Source organism: Canis lupus, chromosome 3 (assembly GCF_003254725.2).
Source record: "Canis lupus dingo isolate Sandy chromosome 3, ASM325472v2, whole genome shotgun sequence".
NCBI lineage: Eukaryota > Metazoa > Chordata > Mammalia > Carnivora > Canidae > Canis > Canis lupus.
In genome coordinates this window covers 56,980,839-57,008,801 of record NC_064245.1, presented here as the reverse complement: position 1 = coordinate 57,008,801, position 27,963 = coordinate 56,980,839, and the positions used below count along the sequence as shown (strand labels likewise).

The following is a 27,963-nucleotide window of genomic DNA, read 5'->3' as shown; positions in this document are numbered from 1 at the left end:
TGAGTCCACGGGTGTTTGTTAGATTTATCTCCATCATTTTCTGACCATAACTGTGTTAGGAAATTAACTATTGTAGTTGCATTGTTGGTCTCAGTGTCGAGGTGTCCAGAACCATTCTCAGATTTGACGGTTCAGAAGGATGTATAGAATCTCAGTCTAAAATAAAATAAAATAAATGAATGAATGAATGAATCTCAGTCTACGGAAAGCTGCTGTGCGTACAGCGTAGGGTATACCAAAAGGACAGAGGGGAAAATCAGCAAAGGGAAAAGCTATGAAGGGCAGAGTCTGGGCAATGTGGGATGACTTCCTTTGCTCTCCCCAGAGGATTTGCACAGGTAGCACTTAATTCTCTCAGAAATGAGGTGTGGCAATGCACACACAGTCCCCCAGACCAGGGAAGCTCCCCACACAACGCCCCTGGAGTGCTTTTGTGCAGGGTTTATCTGGGGTCAGTGGTGCAGGCACGGAGCATCTGCGTCACTGACTAGTTCGTCTCTGGATCTCCAGGGGTCAAAGAGATACAGTGTGGCCTGAGGCCCTCATCATAAATCACATTGTTAACAGGAAGCTATGGGTGCGGTCCAAGGTCCCAGGTATGCAAAAGATCCTCTTATCAGGCACAACATTCCAGGGGCTCATAAGTTACGTCACTAGGAGACCAAGAAGGGCCAGTCCTTTCTTTGGAATGTGCAAGCCCGACTGTCCCAAGCCAGCTGAGTTAACCCTTTATTGTACAGCCCTGGGACAACCTGGGAGTCACATGGGAGACCTCCACCTGGGTTTGCAAAAGATTTTGTGAGCCTTAGGCAACCACCTTCCTCCAGGCTACAAAAGGTTTGGAGAGCCTGGGGTGTCCGGGGAGACTGCTCCTCACTTCAAACCTAGGAAAACAGGCTATGAAGGGACCACAGGAGATCTAGGCACGTGTCTACAAGTTTCTAAAACCAAGGGACTGACCCTTGATTGACATCCAAGGAATCTAACTTAGGAAACACTGGCAGTGGCCGCTCTGGCAACCAGGCTCTGGGGTCTGACTGCCCTCCCAAGTTATTTTGGGACCCCCCGAAAACAAACAAACAAACAAACAAACAACAAACAAACAGATGAGTGTTTCTGATGGCAGGAGGGAGAGAGTGCCAGCTTAGGATCTTCTTAGATCCTGGTCAAGCGGAGTCCATCAGGGGGCTTGGACCACAGGATTCTCAGAGGGTAAGGAAGAAGCTGGAAGCAACTAATCAGGAGAAATGCATCACCCCAGAGATGGGGAGCAGAGGGGTTTCTGAAGAAGCCTTTTAAGTGCCACGGAAGAGAGAGGTTAAACCTCCAACCCAGCCAAGCCCAGGGGAAGAGGAGGCCACTCACCAGAGTCACCCATGGAGCAGTGTCCCGTCTGTGTTCTCCTCTCCAGTGTGCCCTGCTCTAGCTCTGGAGAGCCAGAGACCGGTCCGTAAGAGGTGTGAGGAGAGGTAGTCATGACTTCAGTCTGTAGGGTTCAGAGCTGGGGAAGGAGGAGCACCCCAAACCCTGAAATAAGTGCGAGTTCTTTTTTTTTTTTTTTTAAGATTTTAATTATTTATTCATGAGAGACACAGAGAGAGGCAGAGACACAGGCAGAGGGAGAAGCAGGCTCCCTGAGGGGACCCAATTCCAGGACACTGGGATCGTGACCTGAGCGGAAGGCAGACGCTCCACCACTGAGCTACCCAGGTGCCCCAGAAGTGTGAGTTCTAATTATTAATGAGCCTGGGGATCTAATTTACTCATTGGGGCTATCTTGGAGAACAGTGACAAGAGGAACTTTTCTGCTCTTTCCCTACCCCTGTGCTTCATTTCTGGTATTTTCTATCAATTTATCTTTACCCGCACTTAATGCTGTTCCCTGCTGTGCCCTGTCTCCTGGAAGCCATTCTAATAAGTACCTAGCTCAGGTGTTATGTTTCAGATTTCCAGAATATCCTTTAAAAATATATTTTAGGGACCCATGGGTGGCTCCATCAGTGAAGCACCTGCCTTTGGCTCAGATCATGATCCCAGAGCCCTGGACTGAGGCTCACATCGGGTTTCCTGCTCAGAGCCTGCTTCTCCCTCGCCCTCCCCCTGCTTACGTGTTCATTTTCTCTCTCAAGTAAATAAAGAAAATGTAAAAAAATTTAAAAGAACATTTTAGTTCTCTATTGAAATGTCTACTCTTTTCATCCATTTCCCCTCTATTTTCTCAAAAATACAAATCAAAAGAAGCCCCGTATCAGGGCCTCTATCATCTCCAGTGTCAGGGTCACCCTGGGCCCCACATGTATGGACTGTTTCCCTTCTTGATCGCTGGTCTCTTTAACCCTGCCCCTGCTCATGTCCACGGATTCTTATGCCAAATACTGTACATGACAGATGACAGAGGTGGTTGATGGTCAGATTCCTCCAGCAAGTGCTAGGTTTTGCTCTTGCACCCAGTGAACTCACCAGAGGATTGCCTTGGTCATGTTGAGACGTCAGCATTGTTTCAGGCTTGGTTAGGGCAGGTTTTTCCAATCTTATTCTGGCTGTCAGTGTACAGCCCTTCCTCCCAGGTGTGGTCCTTCCCAGTCTCGGCCAAGGGCTCAGGTGCTGACTGAGCACGTCTCCTCTGGCCACTCCTGCACTTGGGCCTGCTCAGCCCTGCATGGTCTCTGAAATCTTTGCTCAGCTCTGCAGCCTCCTGCTGCCCCGGGGTCTCAGCCTCCTCATGCACGGTGTAGGTTCAGCCAAAGCCCACCAGCCTCATGGCAGCCCCAACCTCCAATCACGTGGCCAGATGTCTGCTCTCTGTGTGGGCCCCACTTACACACACCGTAGTTTAGAGAGAGTTTCTGAGCTTCAATTCAACTCTGTCCACCTCCATACGGAGCCCACAAAAAGGTGAGAGATCAGAAGGTTAATTACATCCCGGGATGCTCTTTATCCCAGAGGGGCTGTCACCCAGGCTCAGAGAGGAAGAGCACCAGGAATTGCATATAATGGGAGTGTGGAGTTTTCATGTGATATGAAATATCAACATACTGAAAACGTATGACTGTAACAGAGGGAAAATAATAAGAATCTGAAAAGATAAAACAAACCTAGAGAAACATTCCAAAGGAATGCTTACTAGATTTCACAAATTAAGCTAGAAATTGTGCATTTAAATATGACTTTCTGGCTTAAATCTGCAAAGGGAAAGTTCTAGCACATAATTAGTACAGAGAGGAGGTGAGGATTGACCTATCCTCTCTGTCCTCTGGAACAGAGCAGAGCAGAGTCTGAAAGTGGTTGGGTTTAGTTCCAAATTTGGCAACCAACCTCAAAACACAAGAATCATGCTGACCAAAAAAAAAAAAAAAAATTGTAGGACACAGCTTGAAGAGGAGTCAGCAGTTGTTTACTAAAAGCACTGTAGCAATTTTGACTTAGAATATTATCTCTATGATTTTTGACCTTTCATAAAAGAAATATGAACAGAAAGAATGGACTATTTAATTTTTAAAAAATGCAAATTGGGACACCCGGATGGCTCAGAGAAACTTGCAACTCCTGATCTCAGGGTCGTGAGTTTGAACCCCATGTTGGGGGTAGAGATTACCTAAAAAAATAAAACCTTAAAAAATGCAAATGGCAACATCATAAGAAAAAAAATGTTCAAATAAAGGCAGAATAAAACAATTGGTTAAATTCGTAGTGTAGCATGGAAACTAAATGTGGAAAGATTTAAAAAACATCAATTCAACAAAATAAATGTCTCCAAATGGGTGGATTGTCTAAGTAAATTATGATGAACTAAAGAATGAATATGATTCTATTTGGGCAGAAATGTAACTCTTTGTGTATGTATATGCATATATGCATATGCATGGTCTGAATAACACATGATGAATTAGTGACAGTTGACTCCATAGACTAGGATTGTCCATTTCTTTGTGTTCTTTGGCCTGCCTGTATTCACACATTATAACAAACATATATTGCTTTCATAATAAGAACTCCTTCCTCACCAACTCCACAAAGACCTGGACTTTTTTTTTTTTTTAAAGATTTTATTTATTTGAAAGAGATAGAGTGAGGGAGAGAAAGAATAAGCATGGAAGGGTAGGGGCAGAGGGCAAAAGAGACTCAGAGCCTGATGTGGGGTTCGATGTGGGGCTCAAACACAGGACTCCAGGATCACGACCTGAGCCAAAGTCAGGTGCTTAACCCACTGAGCCACCCAGGTGCCCCAGATCGGAAGTTTTAATGAAAGTTTTCTCTTTAAGTTACTTATTCATTTTAAGCCAAGTGCACCCAAGTTGCTCACTTGGCTGTGTTTCTACTTTCTGCACAGGGGTAAAGGAATTTCACTGTTTCCAAATATGTAAAATGGGAAAAATACCTACCTGAGAGGGTTACACTTTCCTTGTGTTTAGCAATAAATTCTTTTTTAAAAGTTATTATTTCGGGATTCCTGGGTGGCGCAGCGGTTTGGCGCCTGCCTTTGGCCCAGGGCACGATCCTGGAGACCCGGGATCGAATCCCACGTCGGGCTCCCGGTGCATGGAGCCTGCTTCTCCCTCTGCCTATGTCTCTGCCTCTCTCTCTCTCTCTCTCTCTCTCTCTGTGACTATCATAAATAAATTTTTAAAAAAGTTATTATTTCAATTTTAGGTGAACGTACAGTGCAATATTGGTTTCAGGAGTAGAATTCAGTGGTACATCATGTGCATACAATACCAGGTGCTCATCACAACAGGTGCCTCCTTAACACCCATCCCCCATCTAGCCCATCCCCCCACACCCCTCCATCAGTCCTTAGTTTGTTCTCTTTAGTTAAGAGTCTCTTATGGTTTGCACCCCTTCTCTCCTTCTCTCCCCCTTCCCATGTGTTCATCTGTTTTGTTTTTTTTAATTAAAGTGAAATCATATGGTATTTGTCTTTCTCTGACTCATTTCACTTTGCATAATACTCTCTAGCTCCATCCATGTCATTGCAAATGGCAGGATTTCATTCTTTTTGATGGCTGAGTAGTATTCCAGATATATATCACATCTTCTTTATCCACTCATCAGTCTATGGACACTTAAGCTCTCTCTATAGTTTGGCTATTGTTGAGCAATACGTTCTTAGTAACTAATAGCTGTTTAAACCAAGCCCAATTGTGGATTTACAGGAGAGCCAGCAGAAGGGAAGTCCAGAGGTCTTATTGGGTCCCCATTGTCCCTTCTGAATCACTTCTGATTTCTCCCCTCCCTCCCTCACTGCACCCAGCGCCTTCCAGCTCATTCCACCCAGCACTGTGACCTGATTCCTACCTCCCTGCAGATACCAGTTGACCTCTGGGTCACTTCTCCCCTTTCATGAAGGGATTGAGCCCTGGCTCTCTGTCTTCCTCTCCACCCACACTCCTGCCCTAACTCTTGGTGACCTCAGCATCTAACTATGCAGTGTTGGCCTTGCCTTTCCTTAACCTCCTTTTCTCCACCCTAGAGCACACCCTTGCCATCATCATGGCCTAGACCTAGCACACCTGGTAAATTTACCTTTGCTGGAAACTTCATTTCAAGCACCCTGCTCTCCTTCTGACCTACTATCTCTGGAATCCACTTCAATAACCCTATGATCTCAATCCTCGAATTCTCCTCCTTCATTCTATATTCAATACCTCTTCCCCATCCTACATTTGTTTGCTACCATTGCAATCACTTCCTTAAATTACCATCATTTCCCTTGGCCCTTTGTCCCTCCATCATATTTGGACGGCAAAACCTCAATCCTGGCTGGACCCATCTCATGGCTTTCGGTGCACCTCCCCCCCGGCCACCTGAGTATTGCTACACATGAGCACACAGAGGCTCTGAGTGGCCAGTGCCGCTTAGAAGTCATCCCCACAAGCTGAACCAGGTAACCAATACCACAGGGCAAGGCTGCTTTTCCTTTTGTAGGTCTGCTTTTCTCCTCATCAAGATGACAATTTTATTATCTTAAGCACTTCTCCTTCCATGTCATGACATGACCAGAAGTCCTGCTCATCAAAGGGCTCTCTCTGTTCCTTTCCTGCTATTCTTGGGACTATCCCTGAGCATCACTGTCCCAGGATGCAGCCCCTGTGGGGCACGAACCAACATACTGAGCTAATGGATTCATGATCTAGGACCCCGTTCTTCCTTCCTTCACCAGCCAGTCAGCCATGGGTGTGAACGAGCTGTTGCCTTAGTGCACCAGAGGCGGGTGACTTGGTACGTGCCCTGTTTGTAGAACTTACCTGTGCCTTCAGACCTGTCTAGGCCTAACCTCAAATGCACCGTTCCCATTGTGCACTGCTGTTGTGCCTACTCCACCCAATGGCTTGAGGGGTGGTTGCCAGCACCTGGATCCTAATGGCAGGTTTGGTCGCTCAGTGACTCACATCCAACACACTCTCACCTAAGACCCAGCAGCATGTCATGATCTGCTTTTCACATGGAGAATAGTTCTCTGCTGAGGATGGCATGGCCTTGTTCCAGAATCCCGGGGGAGGGGCTGGACTCTCTGACCTCAGATGAACTCCTTAACTGCCATAAAATCCTCGGCACCATGGAATTTGCTGGGTCATGTGGCCCTAGTGGCAGGGCTGCTTGTATCATCATCCTAAACCCAGGGCAGAATGCTCTTTGCTCTCAGCTGTGGCCAGGAAGCCTGGACAGCTGGAAGTCAGGCTGTCTTGTAGGACCACGGAAAGGCCCAGAAGGCACATGGGCAAGAAAGGATGAGAGCAGAGGAACCAGATCCTGTTTGCCATGCTCCTCTTGCAATTACTGTGCTTTTCCATGCCGTGCCTGTTTCAGTGCTAAGTCATGTCTTGTTCCCTTTGAGGACAAAATCTATCTTTTGAGTTCTGCCTTTGAGAACCTAATTCCATGTTTGCACCACCTTGAAACTAAATATGCTTCTGTTTACTGGACCGCCAAGACATAGAAGTAGCTCATTCATCCCAAGACATTATTTTTTTTTAAGATCTTACTTATTTATCTGACAGAGAGAGCACAAACAGGGGGAGCAGCAGGCAGAGGGAGAAGGAGAAGCAGACTCCCCTCCCTGAGCGGGGAGCCTGATGCAGGACTCGATCCCAGGACTCAGAGATCATGACCTGAGCCAAAGGCAGGTGTTTCATCAACCAAGCTACCCAGGCACCCCCATGATATTCTTTTAAATATTTATTTGCTTACAAGGAGGAGTTTAGAATTCCTCCGTTAGCACTTAGGAATGTCAGGTTAACACTTTGTTACCTACCATTGTTGTCAAGTGTCCAGGCCAGCACTCTCCAGTAGAAATACAATACAAGCCACATATGTTAGTTTAAATGTTCTAGTAGCCCCATTACAAATGGAAAAGAGAAACAAGTGAACTTAATTTAACAATATATTTTGGGGATGCCTGGGTAGCTCAGAGATTGAGCATCTGCCTTCCACTCAGGGCGTGATTCCAGAGTCCTGGGATCCAGTCCCGCATTGGGCTCCCTGCATGGAGCCTGCTTCTCCCTCTGCCTATGTCTCTGCCTCTCTCCCTGTGTTTCTCATGAATAAATAAATAAAATGTTAAAAAAAAAAACCAAAAATATATTTTATTTAATCCAAAATATTTGAAATATTTTCAACATGTGGCACTAGCCACCTGTCAAGTGTCAACAGTCACACATGGTGAGAGGTCATCGTGTTGGAGAGCTCTGATCCAGACGCATCCCCAGGAATTAATCATCTTCATACTAAACTTCAGAGGTTACAAAATGTTCCCATGCCTTATCTAGTTTATTCCTTGAGAGAGAGAGAGAAAGAGAGAGCAAGAGGGAGGAAAAGAGAGAGAACAAATGTGTTTTATCACCTCCTTGTTGCTCAGAGAAATGAGATGATTTGCCCAAGATAACTCAGTTGCCAGAAGTAGCAGAGGTGAGACCCACAGCCAGCTGTTTGGAGTCTAATTCTGTCTTAAATACAGCAGTGGTTCTCTCTCTCTCTCTCTCTCTTTTTAAGATTTTATTTATTCATGAGAGACACAGAGAGACAGGCAGAGACATAGGCAGAAGGAGAAGCAGGCTCCATGTAGGAGGCCTGATATGGGACTCGATCCCAGGACCCCAGGTCATGCCCTGAGCCAAAGGCAGACGCACAACCACTGAACCACCCAGGTGTCCCACAGCAGTGGTTCTCAAACTTGTCTGCACACTCACATCCTTTGAGGATATTTTTTAAAAAGATTTTTAAATTATTTTATTTTATTTATTTGAGAGAGAGAGCGCATGAGCTGGGGGGGAGGAGTAGAGGGAGAAGCAGGCTCCTCACTGAGCAGAGAGCCTGATCAGGGGCTCAATCTCAGGACCCCAAGGCCACGACCCAAGCTGAAGGCAGACGCCCAACTGACTGAGCCACCCAGGCACCCGCCTTGAGGATCTTTTAAGATTTCCAAGCCCAGCCACACCCCAGGGGTGTTAAATCACAACATCTGGGGGTGGGACTCGGTATGAGTAGCTGTGAAACGTTCCTGTGGTTTCATGCTTGCAGAGCACTGGTGCACATCGGCTATACTCAGAATGAGGTCCATGAACCAGCAGCGTGGGCAACACAAATACATCATCAAGACAGTGGCCAGACCTGCTGAAGTGGAACTCCACAGAGGAGTCCAGCACACACTCAAGGCCTAGAAGCATCTGATAGAAAACATGCAATTCTGTTTTTACATGGAGGAAAACACAGTCCAGTACATTTCCATTACGGGGGTTTATTGAGAAGGGCAGCAGTACGGCTTCATGTTGGTGGCCTTTGGGTTTTCATTAAATTATGTGACTAATGATGCTTTCTTGGTTTTATTAGGGCTTTATTTCTGAACAATCACAATCAACTCCCTCTCTGGGGCACAGACTTGATTTCAAAGAACCCTAGAGAAACTGCCGTAAATGTCTCTCTGTCCATTTCTCTCAGGCGTTAAGTGGCATTGAGCTTCTGTTTCACAAAATCAAACTATGTTTTCTCATCCAGTCAGCAGATTTATGAGAACTTATACTGTGTGCGATGGTGGAGAGCAAGGTGGGGGAGAAGAGCTACTGATAAGCTCCTGTTTTCGGGGGATTCACAGGCCTGGGCAGAGCGCTAATGGGCACCCAAACAGCTGCAGAGCAACAGAAGATAGAGGTCATGATGTGACAGTGCTGAGATCATGGGCCTGGGATTCACAGGTAGGTAACCCTGCTCTGGGGTGATGGGAGCTCTCACTAAGGAGGGCGGGGCACTTGGACATTCACGGGTGGAGGGAAGGAGTTTCTGTAGGAAATACTCACTGGCATAGCTGTCATCAGTTGGGGGAGGTGGATGTTTCTTAGTCTGGATGCTTGGTGGACAGAAGTACCATTTGACCTGGGTAAGGAGGGATGAGAAATTTTCGGCTTAGGGAATACACAGATTGAACCTCCAAATAATGAAGAGGCCTCTGGAATATCGGGAACCACAGATACTCAAACTACCAGGACTCCTTCTCTCTAATTTTCCTTCATGCCAGTTTTGTCCTCTCTTATATCAAATTGGCTTCCTCAATGTGATAGAAACATGACTGCAAGAAATACCTGTCTTTTGCCTCCCACACCTTCTAGTACCAGAGAGCAAAACCTTAGGTATCTGGAATTCAAGGCAAAATAATACAGGGGGAGAGGAAGTAGATGGAGGCAGAGCTGAAACAAGACTGGGGATGAGCTGATTCTTATTGAAGCTGCGTATCAAGTACCTGGGGTTTAGTTGTGCTATGCTACTTTTACCTACGGTGGAAATTTTCTTAAAATTAAAAAAAAAAAAAATTCCCCAAGAAGGAATCATACTCACTTGCCTTGATCCAACACTGAGTCAGGCAACAGTGACCAGAAGGCATGGTGGTATGTGGACTTGGTGGCTCTTGTGAGAGTCTCGTGTCTGGGACCATAGGCAGGAAGGTCAGCCCCATTCCCAGACAAAAGGGGTTCTGTATCCAGGGAAGAGGGAGGGAGGGATCCTGAGCAGAGGCCCCCACGCTCTGCTGACCTCTGACGTTTGTTACCTGCTTCTCTCCATTGGTCTCTGAGCCTGCACTTCTGGGGACCACCACCGCCCTGGCCGGATGTCCTGTGTGCACTTTTACTTCCATGTGCTCAGAATCAAATTCAAACCACCTCCTGGTCCTGTGGGTCTACTTCTCCTCCACTGAGCTGCTCCAGCCAGAAATTTCTGAGTCATATTCAACTGGCCCTGCTTCTCCCTCAGACTCATCTCTCAGCTTTGTGAATCCTACCTCTGAAATATTACCTACTCTACCTTGTCCCCTTACTCCCTGCTTCAAGGCCCCAATTCAGAATTCTCCTAACCGCTCCCACTCCAGAACCCACACTAGCTCACGCAACACCTCACAGCTGTTCACAACACCAACCTAATGACTTTGTTCTTTACTTCATTGTTTCATGACAGCCATGAGGCATTGAGGCCATTTAAAATCTGATCTTAAACTGCTTTTAAAGCTTCTTATCATTTGCACCATTGTACATATATACACGTACATATATTTATTCTTCTGCACTTTTATACATGTCGCCTCTTCTTTGTGAACACGTTGGCCAAATTCTATAAGATTGAGCTGAAAACCCACCTCCTTTATAAAAAACCTTCTCTAACTCCTCCAGCTGTACTCACCCTCCTACAGGCTGTCTCACAGACCCTTTCAGTGTGGCACTTCCAATACCACACAGTAGTGACCTTTCACGTTTGTATCCTCCGATCCCCATGCAGAAACCCACTTTTAGCTATGATAAGCATATCTCTTGTACATAAAGTAATGAGCAAATATCTTCATACATTGGAAAGCTACAGTACAGAATAGCTCTCTTGGTTACAAGGGCTCCCAAAACTCTAGTTCAGCCACCTGTTGAAGATAAGACTGATATAATTGGCTCCAGTGAAAGGGAACTGCCTCCTGACACAACCCACTCCATTTTTGGAGAGCTCTTATAAGGTCCTTCCTTAGACTGACCCTTCTTAAATCCCTCTCTCCGCAGCTCTGGTTGACTAGCCTAAGCTCTCCTCTTTGGCACCTCCTGAAGTGCTATCAAACTTCTGGTATCAGCTCTCCTGTGCCTCAGGAGAAATCTCAAAATTCTTTCAAGAATCCTCAGAAGGCAGGGTTTGAGTTGCAAAGCCTATGAGCATGGGTCAGCCCATCTCCATCTCTCTGGATCTGTGGCTCTGGAGTTGCAATACTCAGGTATGGTTGGCTTGGGGACAGGGCAGCAAGAAAGAATAAGAACTGTGGGTGGTGCCGAGGGCACACTTGATGTTGCCTAACATGGTTGAGTTTATAGCAATGCTTGGCAGTCTACGATGAAGAACAGAGGAGATAGGTGTTTCTGTTAATCCAAGACTGAGGATTGGCAGGTAAGATGAAGGATGGCCAAGGAGAGAACCACTCTGAAAATCTATTCCACCCAATCATACCGCCTTCCTCATACCATCATCTCAGTCCCTTTGTTCCTTGAGAACATGGCATCTAACATGAATTTGTTCAGACTTTCTGTATACTACATTCTCAGAGCTTATTGATCTGTTTGTTTGTTTTTTTAACACAGCAAAGGGCAAAGTATTTTTGACATTATTTTCTGAATAATATGTGCCCTAAAATTTGATAGATAGTGACTCCTTTGATAGAGATTATATAAGAAAAAAAAAAAAAAACCTTATCTCATTAGACTTTCAAAAATAAAGTGGAATTTCTAAGTCACCCATGACTGGGGTTGCTCTGAAAACACAGGAGAATCAGGCTGCAAGGCCAGGTGCCTTGCAGGAAGGGACCAGTTTCTTCACGGGTTTCTACTCTTAGTTAGGGGGTCAAGGTGGGGATCGAGTGGGAAGTTGTGTGACACTCTCCCTTCCTCCACTGATGAGCTCAAAGGGGAAGAATATTTGGAATTAGAGCCAGGCTAATTTGTTAGTCATAAAGAAGAAATTCTGAGTGTCAGAGTCTCTAAATTACACTGCAACCAAGCCCAACACCAACATTCTTTGAAACAGCCCCGTCACTTGACTAAGAAAGAACACCTCTTGGGAGGGTTGGGATGGATGTTTATATCATGGAAGCAGGGTGACCTGATCAGAAGAGCTTTAGACTGGATTTAGAAGAAGAGGGAGACACAGACATCCAGACAAACCTGTGAAGCCAGTTGCTATGTAGGACAGGTTTGACTTACACAAGAGGAGCCTCATCATGCTCCTGAGAAAAGTGCTTGGAAGGAGGCCTTATAGGATGCACACAGCCTGGGCTGCCTCCGTAATAATGCACACTTCTCTGGTAATAGTGTGGATTGGAGGTCATGATAGAGTGTAGTAAATGCAGGCTCAAAAGGTTAGGGTGACTTTGTGTGATAGGAGCTCAAGGTAGGATTACAGGGATTAAAAGGACAAACTTCTTTTTAAATGACCAATTAGAAGGGAACGTGGAGTAGGGCTCCAGGTGTACAGAGCTCACTGTGGACTGAGGATGAGGCACAGAACTGGATCCTGGGGATGTGATGATGTTTGAGACAAACACGATTTCTGTCCTCATGGAGCCTAGTGGGGAGAGCATAGAAAGTACGGCCTGTTTGCGGAATTGAGAGGTTCCTGTGAGCTGGGGAGTGATAAGCGATGAAGTTGGAGAGATAAGAACGGGAGTTAGAGGCCATATGAAGGTATTTAGACCTTATCTGATATCTAGAGACATGACTGAAGGATTTTATATTTTATAATTGAAGCAGGAACATCGTGGTCAAATGTAACGGGCATCAAGAATTAAGGCAGAGACTGGAAACTAAGAAATCTAGGCAAGGAAAGATCATAGTTTGGATGACAGGAATTAGTTTGGATGACAGTTTGTATGACAGGAATTAGAGCTGGCAAAACCCACAAATAGAGGGTGGAAAAGAAGAAACAATCTAAGATAATACTGAAATTCTGAGCTCTGGCTTCTGAATAGTGCCAGCCACTGAGTTGGGAACATGGGATGAGGTTCTGGCTCAGTGGGATGGGGGTTGGGGAAGAAATGAACTAAGATGCAGACATGCTAAGTAGAAGGGGCCTGTGATCATTTGAGGAAGTCTAGGAAGCAAGTGGAAGATGTGGGAAGAGAGGTGGCTGGTGTTCAAGACCTGGGAGTTGAGGTTGTTCGGTGAGAGGCCCCATAATGAAACGGCGCGTGTGTATCCAGGTCTGCGGCACGCTGCGGGGCTGGTGCAAATTTCAACATCAATCCCATCCAGATTCACTCCTCAACAGGGTTTCTTTAAATAAACAGATCTACAAGGGTTCCATGCTCCGGTGGTTCCATTCTGCCAAATTAAGAACATAACTGCCTTATTGGGGGACACAGCAACACATCAAGATCTGAATGGAGAATGGGGAGGTCTACATGTCAACAAGAGGTAATGTTATCGTAAACATCAAAGTCCTAGTTATTGACTTAGGAACTGTCGACCTTACGAGGGTGTATCCCTCACCCCTGGTGTCTTACATGTCTTTCTCATCTATTCAGGCTGAAAGAAACCTTTTCCTGAACCCTTACCCTCAGATGGATTTGTAGAGGACCCAGTCTCTCTTAGGACTGCCGATCCATGGCTGAGGTCACATGCCACAAAGACAGACGCACAAACAGTGCTCAGGTCGAGAAATTCTCTGGACTTATCAAAACTCTTAAGAATGCATCTCACTGTCCCCTGGGTTTCAGCCGGATCTCAGAAATGACTGAGATGCAAATTATGTGACCTGCCTGTTTGCATAAGAGGTCCCTGCCATGCTTCAGGGCAGATCCGACACAAGCACACCATAATTACAGCATAGCTCTGGGGACTGGCTTCAATTAACCAAGCTGCTTCTCAGTTATCATTATATTACCCATATTTATAGCATTTGACATTTTCACAGTGCTCTTTAATCATATTGTATGTGGGTTGCCTTAATCTAAATCTTTCAACATACTTGAGATACCAGATGTTCCTGTTCTCTGGGTCTTCCAGATGGAGAAGCAGAGCATGGACCAGTGTCCAAGTGATAGCACCTGAGGGTGACAGTCCCAGGTCACTTGGGCTGGTTAGTAGTGGTTGCGCATTCAAACCAAGGCAAAGGCCTGCTGGGTGAGGTTATGTAGGGTAATAGGACACTAAGACTTTAGACTAATAGCAAAAACCTACTGTCTTCAGTTCAAAATTCTAAGGATTGGACTTGCCTAACCAGAGCAATGGAAGGTCTGGAACCTAGAGCCTTGGCGATGTCCAGAATATCAAGCCAAGAGCTGTCACGAGATTCCTGCTTTTCTTTACGCTGAGCTCACTCTGGCATCCTTGCTCTTTTCTCTCCTGGCTCTAAGAGCTCACTAGTCTGTCCTGGCTCTTCTACATCTCCTGATGGACAGTGGAGCTTGGGACAGGGCAGGGAGGGTTGTCTGCATCTGAAATATGAATGTAGGATCCCACCATCCCATCTACTTATCCTCCCACACACACACAGACACACACACACAGCTTGAGCAGACCCTGATTGCAGAGATTCTGACAAAATTTTGTTTGTGAACAGATATTATTACCACTCTGACTTGCAGGAGCCCCACAGAAGCTCTTGCAGTCACATCCAGTTCCATAGGCATAGCAGTGTATGCAGATACAGGATTTTCTCTGCCCAGCCATCCCCCCGAATCTATGGCACAAACCGTGCAGAAAGGCTACCCCTCTGCCATTCCATACCTGATTGAAGAACACAACTACTCTCTCAAGTCTCTCAAGATTTCTTTCTTTTATTGTAACTCGTCAATCTCACCCCCATGTTTGCAGATCTGGAAATTATTTGAAAGCAGGGCTGCATTCAATATTCTTAGAATTTTTTTCTTTTTGGCATTGAACATGAAACCGCCTGAATGCTAAATCATATGCTGCTTTTTCCTTCTCCTGATTTAATGGTGGACATGATGTTTAGATTTTACTCTTTTAAATTAGGTGAGTAATTTCAAAGACAAACAACTTGTCCTGAGATTTCCCTCGTTTGGTGTTTGACCAAGCACGGCAGGCTCGTTTGCTAAATGTCATGACTCAGCAAAGTTCTTTCTCAATGAATGGCTTTCCAGAGCCTCAGCCAGGTCCTCACTGCTGTTCAACATACAGTCACTCATCGACACGTTCTCCGAGGTAGCATTTGAGACCTCAGCTTTACGTGGTAGCCCAACCAGCCAGCCCTTGACCCCGGCTTGTCCTCCTGGCAGATAACTACACTTGCAGCTTATTGACCCCTCCACTTCCCTACTTGTCCTCTTCAGGTCTTCACCTTCATGCTCTCACCTTGCAGGTGACACGTTGTCTTTGGTCGAGGCCGGTCCTCTCTTGGTGCTTTTGATTCTCTACTGTCCTCCCTCTCCTCTCTCTATCAGGCTTTCCCTCCAGAGTCTTCAGCTTCTTCCTCCCCGCCTGCAAAGAGGCCAAGTCTCCTCTGTTTTATAGAAGAAACCCCCTTCCCTATAAACAAAACATAGTCCTCTGCCTCGTCTACTACTCGCCATCAATTGCTGTAAGCCACATTCTACATCCAGGTGTGAGCTGAACAGAGTTGCACCAGAACTCACGATCAGTCAGAAACTCAGAATGTGACCTGATTTGGAAATAGAGCCTTTGAAGAATTAATTAGTTAAGAATCTCTAGATAAAATCATCATGGATTTCAGGGCGGGCCAACAGCAGGGTCTGACTGTCCTCTCCTCCCATTGGTTTGTGGCCACAGCCTCCCACCCGTGCTGCCTTCATCATGCCCATCCTTCACACCGCCGCTCCTGGTGCATTTCTAAAATATATGCTACTTCTCTGCTAGAAAATCCCAGCTGGCTCCCCATGGTCTGGCCCCGACATTCTTGACTTCCTCCATAATTTAGTTCCAGTACATATAATCTGGTTCTATGTTATACCTCTTAACCCCACCCAAGTCCCCTGAGACCTGTGTTTGCTAACCTTTGTAGACCTTTTGTTCCCCTGATTATCTTGCCCTGGGAAATTTCCAGAACACACATGATAGTTTATATTTGCCACATTCTGTGCTCCTTTGGAGAGCCATGAATCACACTGGCATATCTAAAGTCGTTGTGTCCCCTAAAGCCAATTTGCACATCCTCGGAGGTGATATCACTCTGTGTCCAGAACTGAGAATGCATGAGCGAGGGTGACTCCAAACAGAATCGGATTTCTTCTTGGGGATGCACAAGCTGTGTGACTATTGAGAAATTGCTCAAACCCTCTAGTTATTGGCATTCCCCGTGCAGGCAGTGAGGACTTCCTCAAGACCCCCTCACCGACCAGCTTCTCCTTCTGCTCATTCCCATCTCCCTTGCCTCCCTTTCACAGAGGCTGAGGCCAAGAGCCCTCCCTGTAAACTTCCTGCAGGCTTATCCCTGTCTCAGCGACGGAGTCCGCTTCCTGGGCACTGCGAACTGACAATTTCCTATTCGTTGCCGGGCACAGAGGTTGGGCTCCACGAATATGAATTCTCTCCCCCAGAGTCTGCCCAGCATCCTGGATGATGACACTGACCCTGCATGTCCCTGCAGCTCTGGATACTTTCTCTAGCTCCGAAGTCACCTTCTCCATGGAGCCTTTCCTGGGACAGGCAGGCATGAGCACGCCCTGGATTTTCCGCAGCAGTTCCCGTTTGCCTCCAACAGCCTCCCCCCGTGGTGCTGGCACTCACCAGGAGCAGCACGCTGCTGAGCGAACGGGCATGCTGTTTCTCCCATAGGATGCTCCCCCGTCGGAAGCGGGGTCCACCCTCCTGCTGCCCATTCCAAAACAACATGCATCATCTCTGGGTACCGGGCCCTGCCCCAGCGTGGTCTCTTCTGTCCTACCAAACCCATGTATCTAAGCAGCACCACGCTCCAGTTTTGTGAGAGGCCATGCCATGGAAGGCTTTGAATGCCAGGACTTTGTACTTAGCTGATCGCCAACTACTACAAATGCTTTGGGGGAAAAAAGCAGGGTAAAGAATAAGAAGGTGGCATTAGATTTGGGCCAGTGGAGAGTAATGTGATTGGTGGCCTTCGAGGGAGCAGGCTGCCAGAGGCCGCGGCAGGGACTCCCAATTGAAGCTGGAATTCCCTCAGGGAGTTTCAAATACTAACCCCTGGGTCCTGCCACCAGAGATTGTGGTTGATCCCTCTGAGGTGCGGCCTGGGCTCTGGAAGCTTAAAAAAATACTCCGTTTTAATGGGTAGACAAGTCTCAGAACCACTGGGCTACGGGGTTATTGACTATGAACGAAGTGGAGGCAGTGAGCATAAAGACCACTCTTCTCGAAAGCTTGGCAGTGAAGGGATAAATGTGCACAGAAACTTGGAGTGGACGGGGCCAGGAAGGTGAGGGTTTGTTTATTTGTTTACAAGGTAGGGAAACTTGAAAATCCTTATCAGCTAAAGGAAGGAATCCAGGGAGCAGTAGAGATGAAAGCTGATAGAATGAGAAGTTTCTAGAATAATTCTGGAGGTGATGGGTCAATGGCAGTAGTGGAGGGATTTATCTTAGGAGGGGAAAAAAATACTCTTTGTACTGTGCTCTTTGCTTAGAATGACCCCTTGTACCTTCAAAGCCCAGCTCAGAGCAGGTGTCTACCACCGGCCCCACACAGCAGCAAATTATTCTGTATTCTTGGAGCACTTTCTGCATTTCTTGTGTTATCGTTCTTTTTATTTTATTAATTTATTCATGAGAGACACACACAGAGAGAGGCATCCCTCGTGTCACTGCTATCATGAGGGTTATACAACATCTACGAGAGTCATTTCTGTAAGATTCTCTCCCCCTGACAGCAAGACCATGTCTCATTCAATTTTTGACCTTTTTGTAAGACCCGTACAGCTCCTGGAAAATACTGTATTTATTTAGATGAATTACACTCTACCTTTTTACAAAAATGATTTAAGAAAGCTTATAGGAATATCAAAATTTTAAGTTAGTATAACAGTGGGGATTTAGGGAAGCCTGGGTGGCTCAGCAGTTGGGCGCCTGCCTTTGGTTCAGGTTGTGATCCTGGGATCCAGGATCGAGTCCCGCATTGGGCTACCTGCAGGGAGCCTGCTTCTCCCTCTGCCCGTGCATCTGCCACTCTCTCTCTCTCTCTCTGTCTCTCATGAAAAAATAAATAAATCTTTTTTTTTAAAAAAAGAAATAAAAAAGTGGGAATTTAAAATTAAAGGGAAAAAGCCAGAGAGGCCACAAAACAGAATAAAAACCAAACCATGCTTGCAAATGATCACCCACACAGCAGCTTTGAAAAGGGCAGCATGTGGCTCTGAGCTTTCCAGCAGCCAATGTAAAAGGACCAAATCTGGACCATAGTATTCACAGTGTTCATTGGAAGTGAGTGGATAACAGAGGGACATTTAGTCACTCAAGTCTTTCTGGCATCAAGCTTAAATGCAAACTTCTTCCAACGGGTTCTAATAAAGACGGTCTTACGGGGCATGATGCAAAATGTTCCTTTTCCTGTTATCTAGTGCTATGTAGCAAATCGCTCCAAAGCTTGGCAGCCCAGGCGATCTAACATCCCTCATTGTTCTCAGGGGTCAACGGGCTTTAGCTGGGTGGGTCCCGCATGAGGTCCTTCCTAAGCTGAGTCAGCTGGTGGCCAAGGCTGACACCATCTAAAGGCTTCTGCTCTGACATCTGGTGTCTGACAGCTGGTTGGAAGGGCCAGAGGGTGCTCTGACATCTCTGTCCAGAAGGGTAGCATGAGTGTCCTCACAGCATGGCAGCTGGCTTTCCCCAAAGGAGACAGAGGAAGAGAGCCAGACAGAAGCTGGGAGGCTTGGCATCCAGCCCGAGAAGCCTCCCAGAATCACATCTACCAGGTTCTGCTACGCAAAGCCATCGCTGGTGAACCCAAATTCAAGGGGGTGCAGGAACAGAACGGATCTCTGTGCTGCAGAGCTGGGGCTGGTGAATCAGAGTAAGAATGTGTAGATTAAGACAAGCTCAAGGATGCCCAGGCCACCGCCCTATGAGTCGGTCAGTAACTCTCTGGGCAACCGGGTTCCCCGCTTTGGGGACCTGAAAACCAGGGTCATCTTGATTAAGGGCATAGTTGCAGTATCCTGACACCCAGGCAGTAAAGTCATAAGACTTACCACTCACAAAGCCTGGGGGGGGGGGCAGGGAGGGTGCACTGGGCTGTTTCTGAGGGGCTGGGGTTTCATGGGCTGCACAACTGTTTGCCTTCATGACTTTTGAGCTCTTATCAGATTACAAAGTACTGTTTTCCTTGGAGGTGCGGTCACTCCCTTTTACAGATGGGGTGACCAGAGTTCAGAGACGTACTCTGCCCAAGGGGGCAACCGTGGACTTGAACCCCATCTCCATCCACTGAACTAAGCAGCCTCCCATCCTACTATACTTAGCAATAGAAAAGCAGTTTTCAGGGGTGCCTGAGTGGCTCAGTGGGTGAAGCATCTGCCTTCAGCTCAGGTCATGATCCCAGGGTCCTGGGATCCAGCCCCACGTCAGGCTCCCTGCTCAATGGGGAGCCTGTTTCTCCCCCTCCCTCAGCCTGCTGCTCCCCCTGCTTGTGCTCTCTGTCAAATAAATACAGTGTTTTTTAAAAAGCAGTTTTTAAAAATTAAAAGATCTGGATATCCCCACTCTTCACTGATTTGAATAGATGCTCGATAATGTTTTGTTAAATATTTGATCTACCCAGGGTAGGGACACAGCAAAGCAGGCACCATAGAGGGACAACATATGGTGGAGGGTGCAACACACGATTAAGGTGCCAGGAATCTGACTGACATGAATTACTGTCCATGAGGCCACTCTGGGCTGTTTGACCAAGGAAGGGGTGTGCAACGAGAGAATGTGCAGGGAAGACAGGGGTCAGAAAAAGGAAGAGGAAGCTGCAGGCAGGGAAGGGAACCACAACCTCCAGAAATGAGTGAGTGCCACCCGATGACATGGTCCAGGGGATGACAGCAGTGGAGGAGCAGGGAGAGAGACGTCAGGAGCCAGGAGCCAGCAGAGGACGGAGAGTCCAGGCTCTTCATCCCAAGTGCTGTCACTGTTACACTGTCACTGAGCACCAGCTTCATCACCATCAGGAAAGGAAGTCAGAGAAGGGTGGAGAGGAAGAGAGGGAGCCATCACAAGAAACATCACAGACAAGATATGCATTCCAGGGCGGGGCAGGTCCTACAATCAGATAATACAGGCTCCAAAGGAGGGCAAGGAAAACAGGTCCTCCAGTATCTCATCCGCCTCTGTCTTTGCTGCAGGAAGGAGCACATTTCTGGAGCATAGTAGGTCTTAGCAGAGCTCCACAGATCTCAGTTGTAATAACATTATTTTATTCCCATGTGAACGGGACATTAATCTTTGGGATGGTGATTTTTGATGTATCTTCAAACAGCTAGAACATCTTCATTACTTTTAAGTATTTTCTTTCCTCTTTTTTTTTTTTCCTGTTTGGCTTTATTATTCCCTCTTCATTATAAAAATAATACATGCCCAGAACTTATAGATTATACACAGACACCAGGGAACCCCCAGTGGCTCAGCGGTTTAGTGCCGCCTTCAGCCAAGGGTGTGATCCTGGAGACCTGGGATCGAGTCCCACGTCAGGCTCCCTGCATGGCTCTCTGCCTGTGTCTGTGCCTCTCGCTCTGTGTCTCTCGTGAATAAATAAATAAAAATCTTTAAAAAAAAAAAAAGATTATACACAGACAACAGAAACAAATGACCAACCAAATCAAAACAAAATCTCTATAATGTCACTGGCTGGGGATAGATAGTTTCCCTCCCCCCCCCACCCCGGGCTTAAATTTTGACATCCATGTTGTTGTACATATTTTGTGCTCTGTTTTTATTCAACCTATTATAGATATTTTCCTATGATACTAAATGTGGTCTTTCAATTCCTGTTTTAATGGCACATATCAGTCTATTGTCCGAACATGCTATCACTTACTTCTGGCTTTGATTTTTTTCCTTTGCTATTATAAACTATGCTGTCATCAACATCCTACTATTTAGAATCTATGTGCAAAACAAAGTATTTCCTTCGGCTACATTCTGACCAGAATTACTTGATTGTAGATGCTGTATGCTTGTCTTTTGATTACATATTGTCAAATTTCCTTGTAGAAAAATGATATCAATTAACACTCCCACCAGAAACTTGCAGGTCAGAGTACTTACTTTTCCACATCATATCCCACAGAGTACCAGGGGGGTCTTTCATCCTTTAAAAAAATTTTGGGATCAATGTAAGACGGTTAAAAATACATTTTTTAAAAATTTGTTGTTTTTTGTTTTTTGTTTTTTTAACTAAAGAGTCTGGGGGCAGGGTGATTTAGTCGGTTGAGCATCTGTCTTTGGTTCAGGTCATGATTCTGGGGTCCTGGGATTAGTTCTGCACTAGGCTCCCTGCTCAGTGGATAGTGATTTTTGATGTATCTTAAAACAGCTAGAACATCTCTAGCCCCTCTACCCCTCCCCCTCCATGTGCAAACTCCCCTACTCTCTCTCTCTCTCTTTTTTTTAAGATTTTATTTATTTATTCACAGACACAGAGAGAGAGGCAGAGACACAGGCAGAGGAAGAGGGAGAGGGAGAAGGAGGCTCCATGCAGGGAGCCCGATGCGGGACTCGATCCCAGGTCTCCAGGATCACACCCCAGGCTGCAGGCGGCGCCAAACCGCTGCGCCACCGGGGCTGCCCTCCCCTACTCTCTCTTAAATAAATAAATAAAATCTTAAAAAAAACAACTAAAGAGTCTAATCCCTTTTTCATAGAGTACTTATAGGCTACTTTAATAAAATGCTTGTCCGTGTATTTTGCCCATTTTCCCTGTTGGGGTGTTTTTTTAAAAGTTTCTTTTTTTTTTTTTCAATTAAAAACATTTTGTTTAAGCAGGCTCCATGCCAGTGTAGAGCCCAACTTGGGGACTGAACTCAAGGCCCTGATATCATGACCTGAGCTGAGTTCAGAGTTGGATGCTTAACAGACTAAGCCACCTGGGTACTCTAGAGTGTTTTATTTTAAATGAACTTGCAGTAAATATTTTTGCCTAATTTTTCATCATTTTGAAGAACAAAAGATGTAAATTTTTTAGTATGAAGAATCTCAAACTTTCATCTAAAGTAGAGAATAACACATAGCCTCATGTGCCCATCAACTCATCACTGAAATGCCTCAATTATCAAATCACAGCTTATCAATTTTGCTTCATGTTTATCTCCCTTCCTCTCCTTTTTCCCCAGGTTTTTTTGAGCACATCTTCCATATCACATCATTTCATCTGTAGATATTTCAGCGTTCTGAAAACAGAAAACTTATGTAGTCAATCACTGACTTTTTTTCTTTTGTGGTTTTGCCTTTGATATTATGCTCAAAATAGCATGAATTTTCATTTTGATTTTTTTAAAAGATCTTATTTATTCATTAGAGACACACAGAGAGAGGCAGAGACACAGGCAGAGGGAGAAGCAGGCTCCCTGCAGGGAGCCCAATGAGGGACTTGATCACGACCTGAGCTAAAGGCAGACACCTACTGAGCCACCCAGGTGCCCCTGTAAAATTTCATTTCTATTTTCCAGTTATCTTTTGGTTTCATTAAAAAACATCCTTGATTTTTTTGATCCATCCAGTAAATACTTATAAGCGGCTAGGTCATTTTGGTTCCTCTGCATAGTCTGATGCTGGTATTACTTTTTTTTTTTTTTTTTTGGTGTTATTATTTTGTAAAGTATGTTTTTAGTATTTGTTATTGTAAATTTCCCTGGAATAACACTACAGATGAATCACTCTTGTACACTGTTTTAATATGTAGCTATTCAAAATTCTGGGGAAAAAAAAAACCACCTTAAAACTAATGCCATGGGGTATTACTCTTTATCACCTTCAAATTAGATTTACAAACTCAGCATATAAAAGGCCATTCCCACTTTCTGTTTAGAAAAAATTACTTTTTTAATGTTGTCTATTACATCTTTGCATATTTTTAAAAAGTGATTAGAAATGACCAGCAATTGAATTCCAGTCAGTTGGCAAACACCTTTTGAGCTCCTATGACGTGGTGGGACATAATGTTTGGTGCTAATTATATAGAGTGGAACCAGACAGTCACAGTTCCCATCTTCAGCAGTTCACCACGTCCAAATTGTGCGATCAGTTTCAGGAGCGCTGGAGCTCCCGTGAGCAGTCCAGGCTAAGGGCGGGACTCGTGCCAAAGGCGGGTTTGAAGATACAGTCATCCAGGCAACGGATGGAACTGTGAAAACACACATATGTGGGCGGCTGGTGTTTTATTTCTTTCAATCCTTATCTCTTGCAGTGCTTTCTAAGCATCCTGTAGATCCATGAGCTCATCCTGTAGATCCGTGAGCTCTCCCCAGCTGGATTCCAGCGACTCCATTTTCAACACTTTTTTTTTTTTTTTTTTTTTTTTTCATTTTCAACACTTTTGATAAGGGCCCTTGGGCTGAAAAAGGTTCTGGGAAAAGACATTTTGCCTCCAAAAGCTCTTATCTGATCGGCAGGCCCCTTTCCCTACTGAACCCTGGCATAGGTTCCCTGGAAAAGCCTCAAAGTGTCATGTATGCTATTTTTTAACCCGAAATTATAAGCTTCCGCCACTTGACATTTCAGATGTGTTAGTTTAATAGATATCTCCTCCAAAATCTATCCCACCTTTAGTTATACTTTAATATTTTTCTATGGGAAATAAGCAGAATCCAGGCATAAACTGTTTCACTGTTGAACAACACAATACTCTTTGTCCTCACTGAGATAGGGGAGAACAGTGTAAAATCTTTTAATCTCTGATGGGGATTCCTCATCACCACATCAGGTTACAGTAACAAAATATCTAACTACAAGGACAAAGCAGTTTATTTTTCTCACCTAACAAGAAGCCCTGACAAAGGCAGGCCACGAAGCCTCTAGCTTCTCATCTCTTGTTCACCACCTTCAGCGATGAAATTCACCCTCATGGTTGCAAGGTGGCTGCTGTGGCTCCAATAATTCCTGCAACCAGAGTGGGAAGAAAGGGAGGGGGCAAAGGCAAACATTATGGATGAGCTTGGCTCTGTTAGTCTGTCCCCTCACAAAGTTCTCCACTTAGAGACTATTGGCCAGAACCAAGCCACAGGGCTGTTCTCACAGTGGGGGAGGTGCGATGACTGTGCCTCTGAACTGGGAACATTGTCACCCAGAACAAACTCTAGCTCTGGGAGTAAGCAGGATGGGGGGATGCTACAGCTCCTCAGCTAGAGGACAGGCAGTAGCTAGAAACCCACCGTGATGCCATGTTGGCTTCGGATTGCTCTGTATCTTCTTCAAAGCCTGTACTGATAGTAATGCGCAAGGCAGAAGAAACGGGCTTATCCCCTGGTGCACTCATCAAAACACCCATTCATTCTTTATCACTTTAATTAATATTTACTGAGCATTTTCTCTCTGCCAGGCATGGATGGTGGGGAAAGGGTGGGGGAGCAGTGGTGACCACAATAAACACAATCCTTGCCTTCACAGAGCATCCGCCCCTATATTAAGAGAAAAGTAAAACAGGCCATTTATTTTAGATTTCTCTTTTACTGTGCATCTAAATAACCAGATTCATTTTTAAAGCATGAATATCCTTCTCTTATGATCAGTTAAAAATGATCATTCTCAGGGCACCTGGGTGGCTCACTGGGTTAAGTGTCTGCTTTCTGCTCAGGCGAAGCCTAGCCTCAGGATCCCTTGCCCATTCTTCCTCTCCCACTCCCACTCCCCTGCTTGTGCTCTCTCTCGCTCTCTGTCAAATAAATAAATAAAACCTTAAAAAAATAAAATAAATAAAAATGAGCATTCTCCTCTATACTGTTGATACAGTTTTACTTTTATAAACTGAGTTAGATCTTGAGCAGCTCGACATTGGGCAGATCAATGTGGAAGAAAAGTTTGGTGTGGAAAGGGCCAATTAAATAACAAACTGGCAGATTTAGTTCCTGGGAATATTGTTCGGGTTACCAGTTCTGGCTGGTTTAGCAGGATGCAGTTGTGCCAACTTGCAGATCAGTCCTGGAGCTTCCTGAGGGCAGGAGGGCTGTGTCCTGGCCACCTCTGCATCCCCCAGATCCACAGTGACCGACTCGTGGTTAAGCACCTACCTAGTAAATATGTCTGCTGACCCAAACTCAAAGTTAGACCTTTCTCTACAAGAAGGTGAGAAGCCACACAGAAATTCCCTAGGGTCAAAACAAACAGCTAGTAATCCCTGACCTTTGCATTTTACAGGAAAAATGTATTCCCTCTGTGTTGCCCGTGAAAGTTTTCCTATCAGTATGGCAAGGCACACTGATGCATCAGTTGCTGGTGTGTTGGAGGTGTGCTGAGATATTGAACCCCTTAGGCCCGGGGAGGCCTAGCCCCGGAGCAGCACTAACTTTACCACGACTATGTGTAGCTCAAGGTACAAAATGTTCAGTAGCTCTGCTCTACGGCACCCGACTTTAGGGTCTCGATTTAACATTCACACAAGCCTGAGACGACACAGCTGTCTGAAGAAAGGTGGCTGTTTCGGTCCACCTCTGTGTCCCTTCTAAAAGCCAAATTTTTAATTATTTACTTATTTATGCACTGGTATTCCACTGTCTGACCTTCTGCAAATCCTTTGTGGAACAAGGCAAGGCATAAATAAGTATCTGGCTCTTTCATTTTCTGGATGATGTTAACACTGCTACAGGCCATCTAGAACACTGAGCTGTCTTTCCCATCAGCCACGTAGAGGACACCCCCTTGAGGCTCTGGCCACAGTGCCCTACTATGTATGAACTTCCTGCTACTCAACTCCTGCCAAGACAGGTGAGAGAGTGGTATTTAAGGAAGATGAATGGGCCTGCTAGATACCCTGTCATCTCTGTTCCTAGAGTCCTATTCCTATTCTGACTTTGATTAGGACTATCACCTTAGCTCCCCACAGAAACACCACCATTGAGCCAAGATTGAAGATACTCTCCTTAGCTTTTATGGGGAGTGGATGTTTTATTTTTTTTCTTTGAAGGCATCTGTGAAACTGTTCTAAATCTTCTCCTGAGGCTCTAATTAGATTGTAAGGTTCTTGAGAGAAGGGACAGTCTTACTCATCTTTGTAACTGTTGCACAAAAAATATCTTGGGTGCTATGAGCATAAAAAAATTACATAATATATACACAAAAATTGAATACAAGAAGCAGAGTATAGATCTAAGCAGAGTGCACAGAAGTGTACCAACTTACAAACCTTTTTAAACAAGGAAACCCAATCCTATGAAGCTAAAAATCTGGTTTTAGGCAAAGCTTCACCAAGTGTGAATAACTTTAAAATAGACTAAGAAATACTTTGTCGGCCTGCTTTACCAACTGGGTTTTCTCTGAACTTTTTAGATCATTCAAAAATGTCTAAAATTATTTCAGTGAAGAAATGGTCTTTTAAAACCAGGTCCTGAAGGTTAATGCAATCTGGATAGGCAAATTCATCTAGATCTCCTCCTATTAAAGCCACAACAAAAGCTAAAATTCTCAGGACGTGTTACTTGAAACAACAGGTCCAGGGCTGAGATGCTGCCAACTTCCATGTCTCTAGCTGCCCTGCTGGCAGTCCGGGAAGGGGACCTCCTGTCCATTCCTGAAAGGAAGTTCAGTTGCCAAATCAGAAGGCAAAAAAAGGAGTATGGAAGGCTCAGTGAAATTGGCACCAGAGCATGCTCAGTTTCAGGCACTGAGAGTTATATTTGAAAAAAAGAAAAATCATTTAAAGGTGAGCGCCAAGAAGACAGTGGATTTAAATCATTTTAAGAAATCTTTCATGATTAAGACCGCTTAAAAATCTTGGACCCAAAACACGTCTAGAGAAACTACCCCTGTAGAAGACACCTAGAAAACCCACTGCAGGCGGCACCAGAACGGACAAGCTCACAGGGTACCCTCCTAGGTGCGGAGCAGCCCTGATTCCTGCAGACACAGGGATGTCCTGCAGAAAGGCCCAATCATGCCCCTAGGGAGGTAACAACGTGGCTCCACATGCAGAAACGACTTCCTGAAACGGGGACATGCGGCGCTGGGCGTCCTCACCCTCAACAGCAGCAGCCCTCGTGCTGAGACGTGAGGGAGAGGCAGCTCAGGAAGCCCAGATGCCAAGAGCCAAATACTGCAGGTACATGCCCATGCTCCTCCACCCATTAATGTTCTTTTCAGGAGATTCCCAAGAACCTCTATGCACTGTGGAACTTGGATTTGGAGAAGGGAGCGAAGAGTGAGGGCAACAGTTCGTGCAGGAGGATGCCCCCACCACCTGCGCGATCCCTTCAGCGGATGGGCCCCGTGCAGACCCTGGAGGAGACAGGGGCATGCTGGGGACCTGAGGCTCCTCTGGGCCCCGTGCGTCCCGGGGACGGCCCGTGCTGCCCAGGCCCGGGAGGGGGCGCGGGCACCTGCCCGCGCCCCCTCCAAGCTCCCCTGTGGGGTGGGCCCAGCAGTCTGCAAGCAGACCCCAGAGTAGGGGCGTCCCGGGGACCTGAGGTTCCTCTGCGCGCGCCTCCCAGGCCCAGCAGGAGCTCGCCGCCTCTCCAGGCTCCGCTGTGGGGTGAGCCCAGCTGCCAGCGAGCAGACCTGGAGCAGGGGCGTCCTGGGGACCTTTGTCTCCTCTGGGCCCCCGCGCGTCCCGGGGACGGGCCGTGCTCCCCAGGTCCAGCAGGTGCCCGCGCCCCCTCCAGGCTCCCCTGAGGGGTGGGCCCAGCAGTCTGCAAGCAGACCCCAGAGTAGGGGGGTCCCGGGGACCTGAGGCTCCCCCGCGCCCCCCCCAGGCCCGGCAGGTGCCCGCCCCCCCTCCCACGGCCCCAAGCCCGGCAGGTGCCCGCGGTCCCTCCAGGCCCAGCAGGTGCCCGCGGCCGTGGGGGGAGGGGTCGCCGAGCCCCGCCCCGGTGGCGGGCCGGGCG

General features: G+C 46.2%; 1 long non-coding RNA gene across 5 annotated transcripts; it reads right to left on the bottom strand.

Moving 5' to 3' along the window:
* On the bottom strand, positions 1 to 27,820 carry LOC112653318 (uncharacterized). 5 transcript variants are annotated; one of them, XR_007409902.1, is made up of 6 exons: positions 23,909 to 27,820; positions 21,203 to 21,246; positions 9,826 to 9,961; positions 9,291 to 9,366; positions 1,366 to 1,501; positions 1 to 156 (listed from the first exon to the last, which is right to left on the bottom strand). It is a non-coding gene; the product is annotated as an uncharacterized LOC112653318 (long non-coding RNA). The 5 variants fall into 5 exon arrangements; XR_004814470.2 differs by lacking the exon at positions 9,826 to 9,961; XR_004814471.2 differs by lacking the exons at positions 9,826 to 9,961; positions 21,203 to 21,246.
* Between the last annotated feature and the right edge of the window lie 143 nt (positions 27,821 to 27,963).